We start from the raw sequence: 19,387 nt of genomic DNA, 5'->3' as shown, positions 1-19,387 counted from the left end.
GGAGTGACGGCAGACATAAGAAAATGGTCTGGATGGATACCAGAATATCCTAAAGGTAGGATTACAAATCTCAAGGACTGTAATATTAAAACAGGAAAGTGAAACAAGACCCCCACATGGCAAACATTTTAAGGAGGTTAGGTCATCAATCTAAAGATATTGTAAAGAAAGTGACTCAGTCGATGAAAGAATTCGCAAAGGCCCCGTAATGGGGCAGGAGTGACAGCATTTGGCAAGGGTAGCCAGTGGGGCATGAACAAGGTGGGTAGTATCAGACGAAGTCAAAGGCTACAAGGAAGGGACCGGGCCAGCCCACAAGACCCTTGTTGGGGCTCTGGCTTACATTCCGAAAGAGGCAGGAAGCCACTGCGGGTTCAGAGCAGAAGGACATTACTGGACATATCTTTAAAGACTCACCCAGGCTGCTGTGTCGAGAATCCTCCCAGGTAGTTGACAGCACGCACAAAGCAGGCTCCTATAGAATCCAGACAAAAGAGACCAGGGGTTAGAGCAGAAGAGAATGATGAAGACAATCTAAACTGCCTGCCTTTGGGTCACATGTTAGGTGTCAAATAGAATCATCCACTGATGAACTGGACTCGGCATCTGCAGACAGGCATTGGTTTCGTTTGTTTCGTTTTAGTTTTGTTTCTCTCCGCTAAATCCTGCCTTAGTTTCTGTCTTGGCCATCACCCAGGAGTTTCTGTGTTTAGGGCTTGGGCCTCGGCTTGGTACTAACAGAAATAGTGGCATCAAGTCTGAGGAGGCTATGGGGCTGAGGATGGGCCACCAAAGGGAATATGTGACATTGCTGGTTCCTCTATTTCCCAGATGCTCCAGGAGAACAGCTTCTCGCCAAACACTCCTGGTCTTGCTTTATGACTAACCGAAACAAGGTGACTAAGTGACCATGGGACTAAACTTAAGGACACTCTGACCCCAGTCAAAACTCTCCTTCTTCTCAGTTGTAGTGCTGGGGATTTGTCTAGTGATGGGAAGCCGACTAATGAAAGGCTCAATAAAGCACCAGATTTGTGTTCCCTGGGCCGTAAGCCCCGTGGTTTATGATTATACACTGCTTTATGCCTCCTCCCTCTATCTCTCAACAAGCCCACAGTCAGCCTGGGCACTGGTGACCATAGGCACAGTTCTCTGTCTTCCCACTGAGAATCCAAACATTTTCATATTCCCGTTTTCAGTCTCTCCATTTCCTCTTGCCTCTGTCCCATTCCCTCCTTCTTCTAATGCTAGCCCCTGGCCCTGTGGCAGAGCACAGCCATATCCCAAGTGGTATTGATAGCCCTGGCCTCATCTCCTCAGAACTACTTTACCAAAAACTGCAGAGAAAATGATGACCCAAATCCCATATTTTATGATATGATGCTAATACTCAGTCCCTCTGTCCTGTCTCCAAAGGAGCTTTCTATAGCCGCCAACCTGTAGCTTCCTTTCCTCCCCCATATTCCTTCATGGACATTGGAAATGGGCATTCTGTCACTTTAAGTCTCCTAAATGATACTCTCCCAGCCTAGAGAGTCCTCTCCTCGCTCTCTTGCACAACTTTTCTTAAATGCATTTATCCATGCACTCTGCACTTATCCATGCACGCATGCTGGCCTCTACAAAACACTCCATTCAGGTCCTATGCCACATGTCCCTTCTGCACTGCTGAGCAGGTATTCGCTTTAACAACACATGCCAACTGGTTTTCACTTTACATGCTCCACAGATACAACAGAGCATTCCATACAATGTTAGGTCTTAGGCAGTGACACTGTCCAGAAAGGACAGTCTTGCCTTTGCTCAGGCTGGACGATAGAAGGATTTTTGGTAGTTAGAAAAAAAGCCAGCACTCCTCAGGAACTTATGAATTGGGTTCCCATCTACCAAAAGCAGTGATTTCCCTTGCCTCAGGCAGAAGGGACATATGGCTCTCCATTGACATACACCTGTGGTTGTATATCAACCTCCACACCTGCCTTCAAAGCCCCCAAGCTAACAGCCTGGGCCTTCTCACCTCCCCCTGTACCCTAAACTCCCAGGCCTCCCCAGCTCAGGGCTTCCATCCCCTCTGCACATCCTCCTTATAACCTCCTATTCTCACTTTTCTCTCTTGCTCTTCTCCCTGTCCCTCCTTCGCTTGCAGATAGCTTTGGACGTGTCCAGTCTGTTTTTTTTTTCTCTCTGCTCTGGACTCTTGCAGACATGTCTGGTTGTTCTCTCTCGCTCTTATCAATAATAAAAACCTCCCTGCAATCATGGAGTGGCCATTTTTGGTGGTTTCTCTGTTGCATCTCTTACACACAAAGCACAGTTAATAAATTATTTATTTTAATGACAATAAGGAGTAAGTTATCTCTTTTATCTAAGTTACCTGAAAATCCCTAAGAATTTATACATCGTCTTTAAGATGGAATCGCAGTCACCTGTCCCTGCATCTTTCTGTGTCCCTCACCCCCACCATTTTGATTCATCCACTAATGTTCTTTTTAGACGAACAGCACTCTACAGAAGAACAAAACTCACATCTAGGCTTATCTCCTAAGAGTGGACTCCCAGGCATGTGACATCTGAAATCATAACCAAACCAATATTTTTAGCTTATACTCAAACAAGTCAATGGCTTCATGGGACAATCGCCGGAAATGGAATGAGACATCCTGGGTTGCTTACCATCATAGCTCCATCATCACTGTGAACTCAGGGATTAGACCTGGGGCCACAGGATGATGAAAGCAAAAAGGGAAATGAAGACCTTTAGTCCAATAACTTACATGCCAAGCAGGGATCTCTGCTACATGTCGTAACAGATGCTTTCTCCATCCCTTTGTATTATGTTCCTTGGGGCAAGGTGTCACTGACCACCTCCAATGGCAAAAGCCACCCAAGAAACTAAGTATTTATGTTCCCTAAAAGGGAGGGCTCCTAAGTTGTCAAGGTAGGAAGTAGACCTCTATTAATTCTTTGTTTTTCAAGGCACCTGCCTGCTATTTTTAATTGATATAGATAATAAACACTTGTGCCTAACCCAGAAGAGGGCCATCCTGTTCTGTTGTTCTCTAGAATCTGGGGCAGAAGACAAGAAGACTCTACAGCTCCTCTCAGGAAGTGAGATTTGCACTAAGAGTAAAGACATCAGTTAGAAGTTGTCAGGCAGACAGAAGCAGGAAATGAAGAGAACCTTTTCTTCGAGGGCAGGGAAGGACAGTGGACAAAAGAAGAGATTGGAATTGTGCTTTAAGCCTATCATCCCAGCACAGGGCAGGCTGAGGCAGGAGGATGCCAAGTTCAAAGCCAGTCTTGAATAATTAGAAGATATTGTCCAAAAAAAAAAAAAAAAAAAAAAAAAGAAAAGAAAGGAAAAAGAAAAAGAAAAGAAACAAAATAAAATAAAGAAACTTAAAATAATAACTAACAACAACAACAATAATGACAGTAACAACATTAACAACAACAATAATAATAATAATAACAACAACATGATCATGAAAAGCAAGAAAGAGAATGGCCGCAGGAAAGTTAGAAGAAAGAAGAGTGAGGTGGGGCTTTCTGGCCTCGTAAAGGAATGTGGAGTTGGATAGGCAGACAGTGTGAGTTCCTCCACAGAATCCTCAGCGTGCAAATTATCTCCACTCATCTGCCAACACTGATCATCGTTCTTCTGAAACAACATGCCTACCATAAGCGTCTCAAAATAAAACAAGAGCCCTCAGTAGCACACACCTGCCCCTCTGAACCACAGATGACTGCTGGGCAGACAGAAACAAACACTAGTGTCTCTTGGGAGCATTTGAACTAAGACACAGTAGCCACTGACAATTGGTGATTAACACTTAACTAAAAGTTTCCAGAGTGGGTAATAGAGGATATTAAGAGACATGGCAGACTTGGTTGAAAAAAAAATGTAGTACAAATTATATGGCCCTCATCCTGTTAAGATATCAATCAAGTCTATTTTCCCTCTTCTCAAACCTGGCTCTCTGGTTGGGGTGACCTTCAGAATGCAAGGATATCCGATTTCTTCTTGGTTTTCCTTTGTGCATGCCTACTTATCCATGACCCATAGCGAATAACAACAACCCACCCCACTCTTGTGGCCCTAGCATTCATACACCCTCTAAAAAGACCCCAGAATTCCAAACATCCTCACACAGGCTCAGAAACTATCTGCAGCTGGAAAAATCACCCCTGCCAGAGCACGAGGCAAACCTAGCTGCTGTGGACAATCTGAAGCAGCCCCATATCCCACAGTTGGGATTAAAGTGAAAATATATTCTTATACCGTTTCTGTGGTTTTAAAAGAAACTAAAATTCAAAAATTCTCACTACACTTAATTCTGCCAGGAAACGGCAAAGAGGTTGATGAGTGACCAGAAATCCACAAGTTCGGTTTGAAGAACAACAGAGAGGATGGACTTGTCATCCAGCTGCTCCTCTCTTAAGTGGCTTCTGCTTTTGCGCTTGACAAGGGTCCTCCTGAGCATCTCGTGCTTTTCAGTGATCCGACCACTCCACGTGGAGGGAGCAGCCCAGACAAGACCGGAGACGTTCTAGCTGAGCTCATCCCTGAAGCCAACTGCTCATGTTCAATGAGTCATCTCAAACACTCCAACCACAAAAAGAGCAACTGCTCCAGTCTCTCCCGGAGCCGTGTTGCCTGGCTGAGACCAGTCAACCCACAGACACATGAAATGCTGGCTGTTGTTTCCAGCCAGTAAGTTTTGGTGTGGTCAGGTACAAAGCAAGAGAAGGTGACAGCAGGGAAAGCCCAGAGCAAAGACTGAGAAAAGGAAGGACGGAGACACAGACGAGTCCCTGCAGGGCACAGAGCCTGAGTGCAATTCTAGAACTTGGCACTTAAGATCCAGGAGATCTGATCAAGTTATGGGGCAAATCAGGGTCCTTAGGATCATTAATAAAATAAGAATGGACCATCATACTAGAGTTAAACCTCGGGGCAGCAAAGCTCAGGAGGTGCCTGGAAGGGAAAAATGGAGAAGAAAAAGAGAGAAGGAGGCCATGCTGTCTGAGCTATGCCAGTGTGAAGGTCAAACACATGGCAGATAAGCTACGAGCAGGCATAGGGGACTCAGAAACGGAGAACAGATGGATACTCAAGGTACCAGTGAAAGTATATTCAGTCCATCAGAAAGAAGAAGAGAAGAACGAGAAAAACCTGGTGTTCTTCCTAAGGCCCCCAGATTGATTTAAGCACCCAGATCAGCTGGTACAATAGCTGCTGTTCTAGAGGATCCAACATCGTTATCTTGCCCTCATGGATGTATGCACTTACAGAAACACACACACACATTCACGAACACAGGCATGCAAGGCATGCATACACACGCATTCAGACAGATACACATGAATATATACATTAAATAAAATAAAAACAAATGTTACACGTAATGATGACACTATATTTGGAGCATCACTATAAGATGACACAATATGTTTCCCACTAAATATCCAATGATTTTTTAAAACACTGTCTTCAGTTTGCTTACATATCTCTAATATTTTTAGAGTATGTACAATCCATATTATTCTAAATGATGGTAAGTGTTAAGGGTTAAATTACTATTTTATCTTTGGCCTCAAGTCCAGGCATTCCTCCAAAGGCTATGGGCTAAATCATGTGTTTGACTCCATCTCAAAACCACCAGGCAATCCAACAGCCCCCATCCTCTCCTTCATCCTCCTGCCCTCTCTGTTGTCCTTCAAACCGAACTTGTGGATTTCTGGTCACTCATCAACCTCTTTGCCGTTTCCTGGCAGAATTAAGTGTAGTAAGAATTTTTGAATTTTAGTTTCTTTTAAAACCACAGAAACGGTATAAGAATATATTTTCACTTTAATCCCAACTGTGGGATATGGGGCTGCTTCAGATTGTCCACAGCAGCTAGGTTTGCCTCGTGCTCTGGCAGGGGTGATTTTTCCAGCTGCAGATAGTTTCTGTGCCTGTGTGAGGATGTTTGGAATTCTGGGGTCTTTTTAGAGGGTGTATGAATGCTAGGGCCACAAGAGTGGGGTGGGTTGTTGTTATTCGCTATGGGTCATGGATAAGTAGGCATGCACAAAGGAAAACCAAGAAGAAATCGGATATCTAAATGGTGAAAGTCAAACTTACTCCAAGGAACTTGATGCCCCTAATCAACAGGAGGTATTCTAAGGGATAAAACCGTCCCCTTTCCAACCCCGACTTTATTCAGGAATCTCTTTCCTTTCCTCTCTGCCCTGTTCTCTCTCTTATCTAGTGATAGGGGATTGAAAGAGTAGGAGACAAAAAGATAGAGAAGGGTGGAAGATAAAACAACCCCAAAACTAGCCAAAGTCAGCTACACTTAAGTATACCCTCACTTAGATACACCTAGAGCCCAGTATATGTTAATAATACTTTACAATTCGTATAATTACTTGTTTAGACTCCTATTTTTCCAACATATTGTGATTTCCTTGAAAGTACACATCAAGTGCTATTCATTACTGAGTCCACAGTGATCAGCAAAGTGCCTGCATCACAAGGGTCCCTGCAGAAGGAGCATTTCTATTGCTGGAGAGCCTTTTCTAGGTGCTTGAAGTGTCTTTCGCAGCGTTTAAAAACTCTCAGAGAGGGGATTATAACTCACTAGATGGATGGGAAACTTCAAGAGCTAAAGAGAAAAATACATACTTATCTAAAATTAGAATATACAAGATAAATCTGAAATTTCTAGATGGACAGATCCATTGAACCCTTCTGTTTCCCTGCATTGAATATTTTCCAGCTTATATGGTTAAGTACATTATAATTAGCTGTATGGGTAGTCATCATAAGACACAATTTCTAATTTTCAATCTGCTGCTCATACAGAGTTTCCCATAGAGCAGAAAAGAAAGCACTCCAATTACAACTTAAAGTCATTTGTTCGAAACATATTTGGGGATGTGTACCCCTTCTTGTGGTACAACATCCTAAATGCTGAGTATCCTTGGAGCTCAAGGACAACTTATCATTATCTTCATAATGTCTCTGGCTGTTCCATTCCACCCAAGTGTTCAGGAAGCAAAAGATACCAAGATGGTGCCGCCGTAAGGGTCTCAGCAGGAAGCAGATGGCAACTTGAATACACAACTAAGGCGAGCTTATATGGGGTGATTTACCAGGCATGACAGAGCTTAGGAAGCCAACCAGGGAGTGTGGCATAGCTTGGGGCTGAAGGAGAAGAGAAAGAGGTATAGGAACCCACAGAGCACAGCTGTATCCAAAACCACATGACAGATTCTGTAGCTTCCAGGAGATGTACTGTCATCTGTCAGTATGACTGAGAGAAATCTAACGGAGCAAGCCCCCTAACCTAGCAACCCTCCCTCATTAATCCCCTCTTGGAGCTGCCAGCACTCTGTGGATGTAACGGTTAGCACCCGCCTAAGGAACTGGAGAGAAGCTCTGGAGGCTCAGGGGAGTAACATCCTCTACTGGAAGTCGCACACTTCCTTCCTGCTCCATCTCTTCTTCCCTTGGACGAGCACTGGGCATCTACGTAAATAAATCCAGTCCAGGTGCTTAGCATATGGGAGCAGTAGATGTCTGGCAGCTTAGCTCTTATTCTTTCCCTAAGTGTGCTTGCAGAAGCTGCTAGTGACCCACCCAGGTCCCTGTAGCTCCCCAGTGACTCAGGTTCTCTATGTGGAAGAGGTGTTATTCTAGGAGTCTGCATTCTCCTGTTGGTGTACCTTTCAGATACAAATACCAATAGAAAAGCTGTCAGAAGTCCTTACACCACAGAAGTTGGTAAAAAGTCTGGCTCCCACTGCCTCGTCTAACAGCTGAGAAACACTGCGCTGTTTCTCAAGACTCCCCCCCGCACCCCCACCCCCCCCCCCGACCCCAGCACAAAGGAGGCCATTTGCCCATCTTGGGATCAACTAATTAGCCCTTTTATGGTTGCCTTTCCTTTCTTTTCCAATTGCTTCTGACCCCTAGTGGCAGACACAGGACCCTCCTGAGTACTATTTATACTCCCAAGTTAAGCTCAAACCAGTTTTAGAAGACACCAACCTAAGATACTAACCATGGTGTTTACTCTGAAGTAGAGAAAAGCGTGTGCAATTTAGAACCAGAAAGTCGGGCTTTTGAACAGCTGCTTGGCTTTGGCCTCGCTCTGATGGACAGCAGAGATGCCAAGCCAGGGCTCAGCGCTCTCAATTGTCCTGTGCAGGCCGATAATAAGACAGTCTCTGAGCTCCTGCCCAGCTTCCAAGTTTACTAAAATGTATTAGAGAAACAGAAATGCTGGGGCTCAAATACAAACTCCATGTCACGAAACTCCATTTTCTGAAGTAATCTCTAAAACATGAGTAATTCCAGGCTGGGGGTGGAGGGGGTGGGGGTGGGGTGGGGAGACTGACTTTTAGATCACACTAAAATAAAGACTAGAAATTAAAATTTTGCCTGTCTGCGAAATGGCAAAATATGAGGTTTTCAACCAAATTTCCTAGACTTGACAACATAAAAATATTTTCACTTATCCCATAAACATCTCTTGAGAACCCCTTTGTTGTTTTCTGGCTATAGATAAATCAGGGTCTAACCTGTACCAAACAAGTACTCTGTCAGGAAGTACAACACGAGCCATGTTGTCAATTTTTAATCCACTTTAGTTCATGTTTGGTTTTGGTAAAGTTTTCTGGTATTTGGAAGACTCCAGCCCAGATCCTCGTTCTATGGATGTACAATACAACAGTAGCCTTAGCCCTGATATTTTGATATGTGCTCACATGGCGAAGAAATGGGAGGTTGAGGCTTATCTGCAACATTCACACAGTATCTTCCTACTCTAGTATTTCTTCTTTAAATGAAACGGAATGGAGTGACCTCAAATTCTATAACTTTCAATGTGTACATTCTGGACTTGGGAGTTACTGCGCTTTACCCAGCGCATTGTTCTGTAGCAATGCCTACCTACTCTATCTATGACAAGGTTGCTGGATCCTAAGCATCCCGAAATGATTCTTAAGGAGGAGGTTTAGATGCTAGAGGAACAGCAGCACACAATGACACATTTCATTTTCAGCTCTGGCAGTTAAAACAATAGCAGGGAGCGATCACAAGGGAGATTGGTGGTGCAAGCCTCCCAGTACTGTTTGGAAGCGTACACAGGTGAACAGAAAGCTCGTGGGAATGCTGGAGATGATGCTGGGGGGAGGGGGTAGGCAAAATGACTATAAAGGACCCCAAAGTCCCTTCACTTGTCACCTTAGCCAGCTCACTTATAACAAAGGTGCCATGCATAGTTACAAAGGAAATCAGAAAATAACAAAGAGCTTTCTGGAAGTTCTTCGGGGGCTACGGGGCTCTTCCTCCTGGCCCTGGTAAGCAAGAGGCTGGAGAGTTGGAAAACAGACAAGGCAGCAATGGAAAGCAAGGAGAAGTTCTAAATTGGTACGTTATAGGCACACTATCTGAAAAATGGTTTCCTCCCAGCTTCCTCCAATATGAAGGATTGTCAGCTGTTTCTCTGTGATAGCTGAAGAGGGGTGGGGCTGGGGGGTGGGGAACGAGGTCATACAAGGTCATTTGCCAAAAAGTTATATATTAAATATCACAATGATAAATTTGAACAAAGTACAAGTGCTAATTTTATGTACATAAAAATCATAAAATTGCTAAAAAGTATTAAATTACCAAGACAGGAAATACTGAATCACACTGGAAATGTTAACATGAGTAACTTTGATCTACCTAGATACTGATATTAGTGATTCTCAAAGTTAGGTACATAACAGGATTACCTGGGAAAGCTGAAAGCTCCAAGTCCCAGGATATACCCACCCAAGACATAATGCCTTTTTAATTGATCAATAGCCACAACATTATCTGAGGAGCTACTCCTGTGACATGCTGAGAACTAACCTGCATTGTGATAAATTAATGTTAATGAGGCTTAGGACAAAAGACAGTGCCTTGACCCCCTTGGCTCTTCCCCTTTAGCACAAAGCTCTGTCTCCTCATCTCTCCTTTATCTGAAACTGCTTCTTCAACTCACCCTGAAATTGATACTGATACCTACAAGGGAGATAAATAAGACTGATGAAGAGACACTATCATGTGCAGACCGCTGAAACCATCTACACCAGTAGAGAATGGTGTCTTTACAGGAATGGTGAATCCATTGGAAAGGAAGCTGCCTGACAGAGTGGTTACACACTGCCATCAACATGCTCAGCTCTGGCCCCTTTCAAGTGTGGTACTATTCAAACATTCATTCATCCACTCACTGAATGGTTTACTAGCCACGTATCTTGGTCCTATATCACTCTGAACTTACAAGTTTGTAGGAACAACAGAATTTAAATAACTGCAAGTCAGAAGTAGGGAAGTTAGTGCCGTGCAGAGTGATAAATCCATCACATGGAGCCATTACCTGTAGTGAAAGGGGAGGCACCCTAGAGTGCAGCTACAACAGAAGCAAAGGCCTGTGAGAGCAAAAAAAAACAGGACACCAGGAAGCTGTAATCAGGAAGAGAGAAGGGCGGCCAGAGGTCATGGCTAAGAGACCATCCAGGGCAGCAGCAGGAAGGAGTGTGGGCCTTCCCCTTGGGCGGAGCTTCACAAAGCCACTGACAGCTTAGATGATCCGTCCTACCAGACTCGCCTAAGCATGTGTTCACCAGTATACTGTGCCTATTCCCGGGCAAAAGCAGCAACTTGTTTCATTTTGGGTTTGTCTACCTATCTCACAGGCAGTACAGTATGCCACTGTAGTGTCCTCATATTGCCAAAAAGGTCCTCGGATATCACAAGGGTTCCCACTGGAGAGCCACTCCCTGAGAGGCCTACTTGGCCATCTCCCTGGTGAGGGACACCTACACCAGCATGAGTTAGGCCCTGGATGAACTCCCAAGTCAATGGGCTGTGTTTAAAACAATGGAAGTTTGGACGTTCCATGTGGCTCAACGAATACTCAGAAAGACTCCAGAAGCCTCTGAACGACCAGAAGAGCCTATGGTGAAAGCAGCACAGGAAGTGTCTAGACCTATGCAGACTTAGTGAGTCCAGGGTGGCCTAGAGAGAGCGCAGTGTGGCTCTGGAAATATGGCTCAAAATGCTAAGGGCAGAAGGCCTGGGCTGGGCCACCGAAAACTGCCTCAGGGTCTCACACCAATACAGGTTAATTTAACTTTTTAAATAATATACTATGACTCATGTGTCCTGCCATCCACATTTTGTAAGACAACAGACACACAGCTGGATATAGAGTTACAGGCCCTTAAAGCTGCAACCAGCTCACCCCCTTGTTAAATTCACTTACAATTGGAAGACAACCCAGCACTCTCACTTTCGCCATTGAATATGAGCCCCTCTCACTGTAGGCAAGGGTCCTGTTGTCAGTTTGTTGGGGTCAACTCTTCACAATTCTGTACGTTTGTGTTTGTTTTTGATTTCAATGTATAGAATGGCCAAGAGGACTAGAGTTCAGCTTCCTCCCCGGGTCTGTAACGTGCAGGGAGTCTGCAGCATGCCTTAAGGAGAAAGCACATGGGTAAAATACTCCAGGGAGAAGCAATTCCATGACTGCACAGATAGATGTCACACTCTTTCTCATGGTCAACGACACTGGACAAATTATAAAGGGATTTTAGCATTTTTAAAAAATTCATTTGGGAACCTATTAGTATTTGGGGCTTGTGATATCATTTGGTAACCATATAAATAGCAAAGAGAAAAAAATCAAGTTGTGATTTTTTTTAAATCTCCTAGTTAAGGGCAAACTGCCTGAGGGTAGAGGTCGCTTTCTCCAGTCATGAATACAGTCACGGAAGCACACTCTGGGAGGGACAAATATGTGCATGGGTGTTTTCAGTACGTATGTGAAGAGAAGAGCATTATCCAGCCATGACTATAAATCAACAGCCAGGTCTGTACTCTGGATCATCTGTAACATATGTGTTCATAGAAATCTCAGTTATTTTTACCTCATGCTAGAACTGTTGCGCATACTTGAACATTGCAAAAACAAACAAACAAACAAAAAAAACGTAATGCCATTTCATTTGTTACTGATAAGTATCTGTTATCACAGCTCAAATTTATCTAGTATTTTAATAACCATATTGCAATATAATGGCTTCCTTTGTAGATCTGGTTTCTTAAAGTAGACATAAGAGAACACACCTACAGTCACACTATTTGAGAGGCTGAAGCAGGAGGATTGCAAATTCAGGACCAGCCTGGGCTACAAGGCAAAGACCTTTGTCAAAGTGTAAGAAGAAGGAAAAAAAAAAGGAGAAAGGGTTAATGAGATGGCCCAGCGGGTAAAGGCATTTGCCCCCAAGCCTTATCCCCAGGACACATGTGACAAAAGAAGAAAACTGACTCTTTCAAACTGTCCTCTGACCTCCACTCACAGACGGTAGTGTGCATGTATACACATATACCCCCCCCCACACACACACAAATATAATTTAAATTTTTTTAAAAAGAAAATAAAAGGCAGAGGAAAAAGTTATTTAGACTCTACCAGACTATCAAAGGCATCTATTTGAATCTGAAGCAAGCCTCTTGTTCCATGGACAAGTGAGATCAAGAAGAAAGAAGGAACAGGGCTGCCTAGACCCCACTGCCAGTCAGAAGTAGGCCGAGGCATGAAGGCTCACAATACTCAATATGGGCTCCATGCGTTTCCTGTCTACTCCATCATAAGAACAACACAAAGAGCACCTCACTCCCCTCCAAACATGGCCAACCCATGGGACATGGGAGCCTGAAGGCTTAACACTAAAAGCGAGCTTGGTAAATGTGGATATTAGAAGATCAAGACAGAAAAGACATTTCAAAGATGAGAAAGCAGAGGCCCAGTGAGGTGAAGTGGGTTTCTATTGCTGTTATAAAACACCATGACCTAATGCAGCTCAGGGAGGACCACTTCCAGGTCACAATCCATCACTAAGAGAAGTCAGGGCCAGAACTGAAGGCAGGAACTTGAAACAGGAACTGAAGCAGAAGTCATGGAGGAATGCTTGTTACTAGCTGGCTTGCTCAGCCTACTTTCTTAGAGCACCCAGGGCCACTTCTCCATGGGTGGCATTACCCACAGTGACCTGAGCCCTGCCACAGGAATAGTCAATCAAAAATAAATAAGTAAATGCATCACCAGCTTTCCCCTAACCAAGCCTGGTTATTTTATCAACGGAGGGTCCCTTTTCCTTAGCTTGAGTCAGGTTGATATAAAAATAGCCATCAAAAATCCCACCCATAGAGTTGGTAGTAGGTGAGCCCTGCACTGTGGCACTCTCACCCAGAGGCAATGCCCTGAAGTGCCCACAGCACTGGAAGGGGTGTTTTCCTCTTTCCATTCAACAGGTGAAGAAGGTATAGGTCACAAAAATTCTGTAACTCATTCGCAAGGACCCCAAGAGAAGGCTAGAACCCAGAGTTCAACATGCAGTATGACATCTGACTTGATGTCTGGTTTAGAATTTAGTTAGGAAGGATAGAAGAAAGGAGAGAAGGAGGAGGAAGAGAGTGAATAATAGATTATCAGGAAGTCAAGTGCAAGGTCAATAGACTCAGAAAACAGCAACCACTAGACAGAACACAATCCTTGCGCTCAGATGTCTCCAGCTGCATCTCAGACCCGGACTAGAAATCAGTCATGGCTCCTTGAACCATGAAAAACCATCAAGACAAGCTATTAATGTCACCCCAAAGTGTCTTCTAATTTAATGTAATTTCATGCTGCTATGAAGCAGCCAGCAGGCACACAGTTGAAAGGAAAAGGCTTAGAGACAGTGAGCTAGCTGCCTTCCTAGGAATGAATCCCTTGGACATCCCTTTCATGGAAAGTTGCCGGATTTTCTCATTTCAAATCAGCCCTCTGCCTTTTTGATGGACAGAATGAATGCTCTCAGTTAGTGCAGAGACTTGCTGAGCACATCTTCCTTGTTTGGGCTTCATGTAAGTTTCATACCTGTTCTTACCATTTCAATCTATCCTAAAAAAATAGTTGCTCCATTCCCCAAATAGTTGCCTTTATGCAAAGTCAACAAATATTTCTAACTCCCAATATACAAGACCACATACATTTACGCCTAACCCAGAGCACTAAGCCATCACATGTACATATGATCCACATGTACGGAGGGAAAACGGTCCAAGCATAGGAAGCAACTGCTGTGACTTTCTCCCTGACAGCACACAACACTTGCACTGGCTGACAGTCTTCCTTAGCTAAACATACTTCCTGCAACAGCAGTCATTCACCTGCTTCCAGCCAGCTTGATGATACACTAATTAAAGTAACTTTCCTTTTCAACTCAGCAGAGGAGAAAACAAGAAGCACTCTAAAGGCTGCATGAATCGAGAGGCTCAATATTCTTACTGGTCTGGGGACTGTAGATGAGCCACAAGCCTCAGAGACATATACGTTTCCCTTTGAAATCGCAAAGCCTAGGATTTACTATCTGTGGTTTGCAGCAATGCATTAAATAGAGCTGGCTCATAAATGCTCAAGCTGAAGATCACATTGAAAACCCTCAAAGACCAATGGAAGCTCACACCCTGCTAGAAGCCAGACTTCCTGAATGACACAGAAGAGCTGTGATGGGGACAGGCTGCAGGCATCTTCAAGTTGAATAGCAGCACAGGTATTAGAAACTCATCCGTTTCCAAGCTCACCACTAAGAACATAATTTATGTTGAAAATAAACTACATAAATAACATTACAGAGAGAGAGACAAGAACAACTAACAAGATACAACCAAGAAGATCCCCTGAGGTCATATTGGCTGTTTAAAGAGAGCTTTAAAAAGATTGTTTTTATACAAGATGACACAGGATTTCAATGCTGGCGGGAACAGGCTTAAGAGTCTTGAGCCTGTGGCTGAACAGGCTGGACACAAGTAAGACTCCACCACAGTCAACCAGACTGTGCGCTCGCTCTCCAGATACCGCGCATGTGTGTAAGTGTAGGTGGGGAGTCAGCATACCAACGCTCTCCAGCTAGAGAGAGTGTGTGTGTGTGTGTGTGTGTGTGAGAGAGAGAGAGAGAGAGAGAGAGAGAGAGAGAGAATAGGTGTGGATTCAGTACACCACCACTCTCCAGCCACAGAGTGTGAGTGTATATGAGGACAAGTGGGGATTCGGCATTCCTCTCGCCTCCCTTAGCCTAGCTTCTCCTGAGGCGAACACTACTTGAAGATTTCAGAAGGACAGCTTGTTTAGGACAGCATTCCAAGAATTGCAAGGAGGAGATTGGGGAGATGAGCCAGGAAATGAAGGCAATACAGACTGCTATATCCAGTAGGTTGACACTGGGCAACGGTGTCTAACCTCTCTGGGGGTTAGTGAAGGAAGCAGGGAGTGACTGCTCGGCCCATACATGGATAGAACAGAAGGCAAAGAAACAGATACAAATGAAGACGGTTGAAAATTGTCACTAAAGTCTCCAGCGAGGCGGGAATATGTTTTCATGTCTGTGTTCACGACAGCATCATTACACATCAATACTCACAACAACAGTTAATAAGTAAAAGCATCCCAGTGCACATCATTTGAATGAATAAACAACATGTTCATACGTGCACATGAAGTAGTGTCCAGTCTTAAAAAGGAAAGAAATCCTAGCACATGCTAGCAACATGGACAAACCTTAATGACACAGGTAAGTGACTATGTCAGTCATAACAAGACCGCCCCAAGGAGTTATTTCATCCAGGAAGAAAAGCAGGATGTCTGTTGCCAAGAGCAAGAGGGGAATAGGAAAGGTTACTGTTCAATAGATACTTTCCCATTTTGTAAAATGAAAAGGTTCTGGAAATCAATGGAGGTATTGGAAGCCCAATAACCTGAATGCACTTCAGGCTACTCAACTGTCATCTTCAAAGTAGCAAACATACATGTGTGCGCACACGTGTGTACACACACAACAACAACAAAGAAATTGTGTGCATCTCACCACAATAATTTAGATGCTACCAGGGACCTGCAATATCTACAACACAATCAAAGACTTAAAAAAAAATACAAAAAACAAAAAAACAAACAAAAAAAAGACAAAAAACAACAACAACAAAAAAAAAAAACCAAACATGATCAGGAGAAACAAGTGAGGCCCAGGAAAACCATCAGCAGAAAGACAGGAAGCAAGCTATGAAAAAAGACCAGATGTACTTGGGTGTTTGTTTTGGGGGTTTTGTTTTGTTTTTTCCTGGTTATAAACATAATCTGCAGTAAAAGCTTCACAACAATGAGGGAGAGTTTCTCACCTACGATCCCCTGGTACCGATGGTGCTCTTAGAATGTGCAGCACAGAGCCACACATGTGAAACCCAACTGCCAGTCACTGGGTTATTCTGCTACTGACCTAGCACCCTGGTTCTCTGCATACACAGGGTAATAACAAGTCTTGTGTCCCTGTCTTCAAACACTTTGCCACTCAAGAGTGTGGTCCACACATACATCAGGAACACCTGCAATCCTCAGAAGTCTAGCATGCACAGTCTCTAGACACACTTTGGTATTGTATTTCAGCAAGATTATGAAGTGCACTTTACAAACCTAAAAGTCTGAGATGCAGCATATTAACACAGCCCTTTGCCTGTTTCCATCATTTCTAAAGAGCATTAGACTTGCTACATCTTTCAAACCTTACAAACTGCCAGCCTTCACGTTTTGTTCCTGCTGTGTCTCAGCCAGCATGGCAGTTGCTCAACTTCCCAATCTCATTTCCTTCTTGCAGTTTCCCCTGCCTAGAGCACTCCCCAAATGTTTGTCATAACCCCTTCCCGTCACTCCTGTTCCGGCCCAGATAACATCCACCTCAGATGTTCTAGTTTGATTTTTGTTTGTGTGACAAACACTATGACCCAAGGCAAATTGGAAAGGAATGGATTTAGAACATTTTACAGGTGACAGGCCATTGTTTAGGGAAGCCGCAGCAAGAACTCAAAGCCAAGAAGTTGAAGCAGAGGCCACAGAAAAATGCTGAATACTGCTTCACCCACCTGCCTAGGAATGGTGCTGCCCTCAGTGGGCTGAATTCTCCTATATTAATTATCAAGAAAATGTCCCACAGACATGCACACAAATCAATCAAGGTAATCTTCCAGTCTCACTCCCTCAAATAATTCTAGACTGTATCAGTTTGGACAGCCAAGAATGGCCATCACATCAGAGAACATGTTTCAGTGAAGAAACATCATTATTTGGCATGAAATTATTTGGCACAGTATGTGCGCATCGATATTATTAACATATTTTATTCAGATAATATCATTTGAAAGAATATCAGACAAACATGACAGCAAACAAATACTTTCAAACAGTTTTCTTTTATTTGATAGAATTGAAAATTCTATCGTAAGGCAAGCTTAAAAGACTAAACTGGTGTTCCCCCAAGAATGAATGCTTCTTTTGTAATTCAATTCAATATTCTTGGATTTTTTTTTTTCTTTGCAGACCTCAAAGAAAAGAAGAAAAAGCAAATGAAACGGCATGTTGAGACTCGCTCTGAACCTCTTGCGTTCCCAAGGCTGCAGGTTTACTGAGCTTAATATCTTTTTGTTAATATCATCTCATACCAACTCTGTGAGTAACAACAGGGCCTCTTGCACCTGCGCAGTGATGCAATTATGAGTGTGTTAGCCCTCTCGCTTTCGGAAACAAAAATGAAACCATTCCGAAGCGGCACCTGCCACGGCAGAGTGCCTTAAACCTGGAAATACTACCGGCTTTTGCTCAGAGGGACAGGGCAGAAAGAAGGGGAAGGAAAATGAACTGAGTTATGAAGCAACCAGAAGCTGGATCTCTTAAGTTTACAGGCACACATGAGACTCTGTGTCTAAGACTTGTGCTCTTAGAACTAAGACACGGGTCCTAAGGACATGGAAACACCCGCATGGTCGGTGAGCGACAACACAGCCTTACTCGTAACTGGAATTTAAAAACAAAAAACTTACAGTACTAGACAGTGAGTTAAGTCATAAAATAGAGTGAGCCATTCACAGTGATGCTGCTTAAAGGTCTAGTCAATAATGTGGAAAGTGTGCCAAGGACTCACTGCAAGCCTGTGGCCCCAGCTACCTAGAGACTGAGGTACCCAAGCATCACAAGCTGAATGACAGCCTGGTCCAGAGTCAGTTGAAGGCAGCCAACTTGATGAGGACTGGGGACCTAGGTCAGCAGTGGATTATAATCTCTGGGCACAGTCCCTAGTACTATGAAAATGTACTGGTGATCTAAAAAAAAAATAAATGTTCCTTCCTTTTTTCTTTCAATTTTTTATTAAATATTTTTTTCATTTACATTTCAAATACTATCCCGAAAGTCCCCTATACCTTCCCCCGCCCTGCCCTGCTCCCCTACCCACCCACTTCCACTTCTTGGCCCTGATGTTCCCCTGTACTGGGGCATATAAAGTTTGCAAGACCCAGGGGCCTCTCTTCCCAATGATGGCCGACTAGGCCATCTTCTGATACATATGCAGCTAGAGACACGAGCTCTGGGGGTACTGGTTAGTTCACATTGTTGTTCATCTATAGGGTTGCAGACCCCTTCAGCTCCTTGGGTACTTTCTCTAGCTCCTCCATTAGGGGCCCTGTGTTCCATCCTCTTTTTTTCAAACACCAAGTTTTATAGGGATGGATCCACAGCCTAGCTACTATCTTTAATTTCACAGACTTCACAGGCACATCAGTCCTTCCCTGTCCCCTTCCCTTCTTCTCTTCAGTTCTTCAAAGAACTCATTACCACCGCATAGAGCCTCGGAGCTCACTGTCCATCTCCTGCATGAACACAGTAACTCTCAAGAAAAGAGGGGCTAAGCGCCCAGCACCACGCACTGTGCCCAGACACAGAGAACACCGCACATGTAACCTGGGAAACAAAGGACAGGCTAGACCATCCTGCATACGTAAGCAAAACAGACACTAGACATGGGGCAGAGTCCCAAAACACCATTGGTGGCTCTGGCTGGGTAGTGAGAACACACAAGCTTCACTTTTTCTTATATTGATCTATATTTCCCAAATTTTAGATTATGGTACAAATAACTATATCCTCTTTTAATTATGTCTCTGTATATATAAATGTTTATGCATATGTATATGCTATTATGTATATATTTATATATGTAAATATATATGCTAAATATATACTTATATTTAAAGAAGTACAAGTGCTTCCCCTTGTTTTATAATATCTCTAAACAACATTATTTGAGTATCTAATAAGAACATTATTCATTCCAATACTGCCAACTTCTAGAAAACGGGGGAAAAAAAACCAACCACCACAATTTACTCTTCAAATCAAATAACCAAAATAAAATCTCAAACAACAGCTTTAAAAAGGCCACTTTCTTGCTCCGTACTTTCTTCTTTTCACTGCACACACCCTCATCTCCG

The 19,387-nt window shown here is 43.5% G+C and overlaps 1 protein-coding gene across 14 annotated transcripts in view; it reads right to left on the bottom strand.

The window, feature by feature from the left end:
* Plcb4 (phospholipase C, beta 4) overlaps positions 1–19,387 on the bottom strand; it is a 356,000-nt gene that overhangs the window by 272,298 nt on the left and 64,315 nt on the right. For all 14 annotated transcript variants that reach the window (XM_030248529.1, XM_011239359.3, XM_030248537.1 and 11 more), the window contains exon 2: positions 418–475. The gene's annotated coding sequence lies outside the window, so the exon portion shown is untranslated. The remainder of the gene's footprint in view (positions 1–417; positions 476–19,387) is intronic.

The sequence above is a fragment of the Mus musculus genome, chromosome 2, assembly GCF_000001635.26.
Source record: "Mus musculus strain C57BL/6J chromosome 2, GRCm38.p6 C57BL/6J".
NCBI classification, from domain to species: Eukaryota; Metazoa; Chordata; class Mammalia; order Rodentia; family Muridae; genus Mus; species Mus musculus.
Note: the sequence above shows the minus strand (reverse complement) of the source record. Positions and strands in the feature narration are given on the sequence as shown.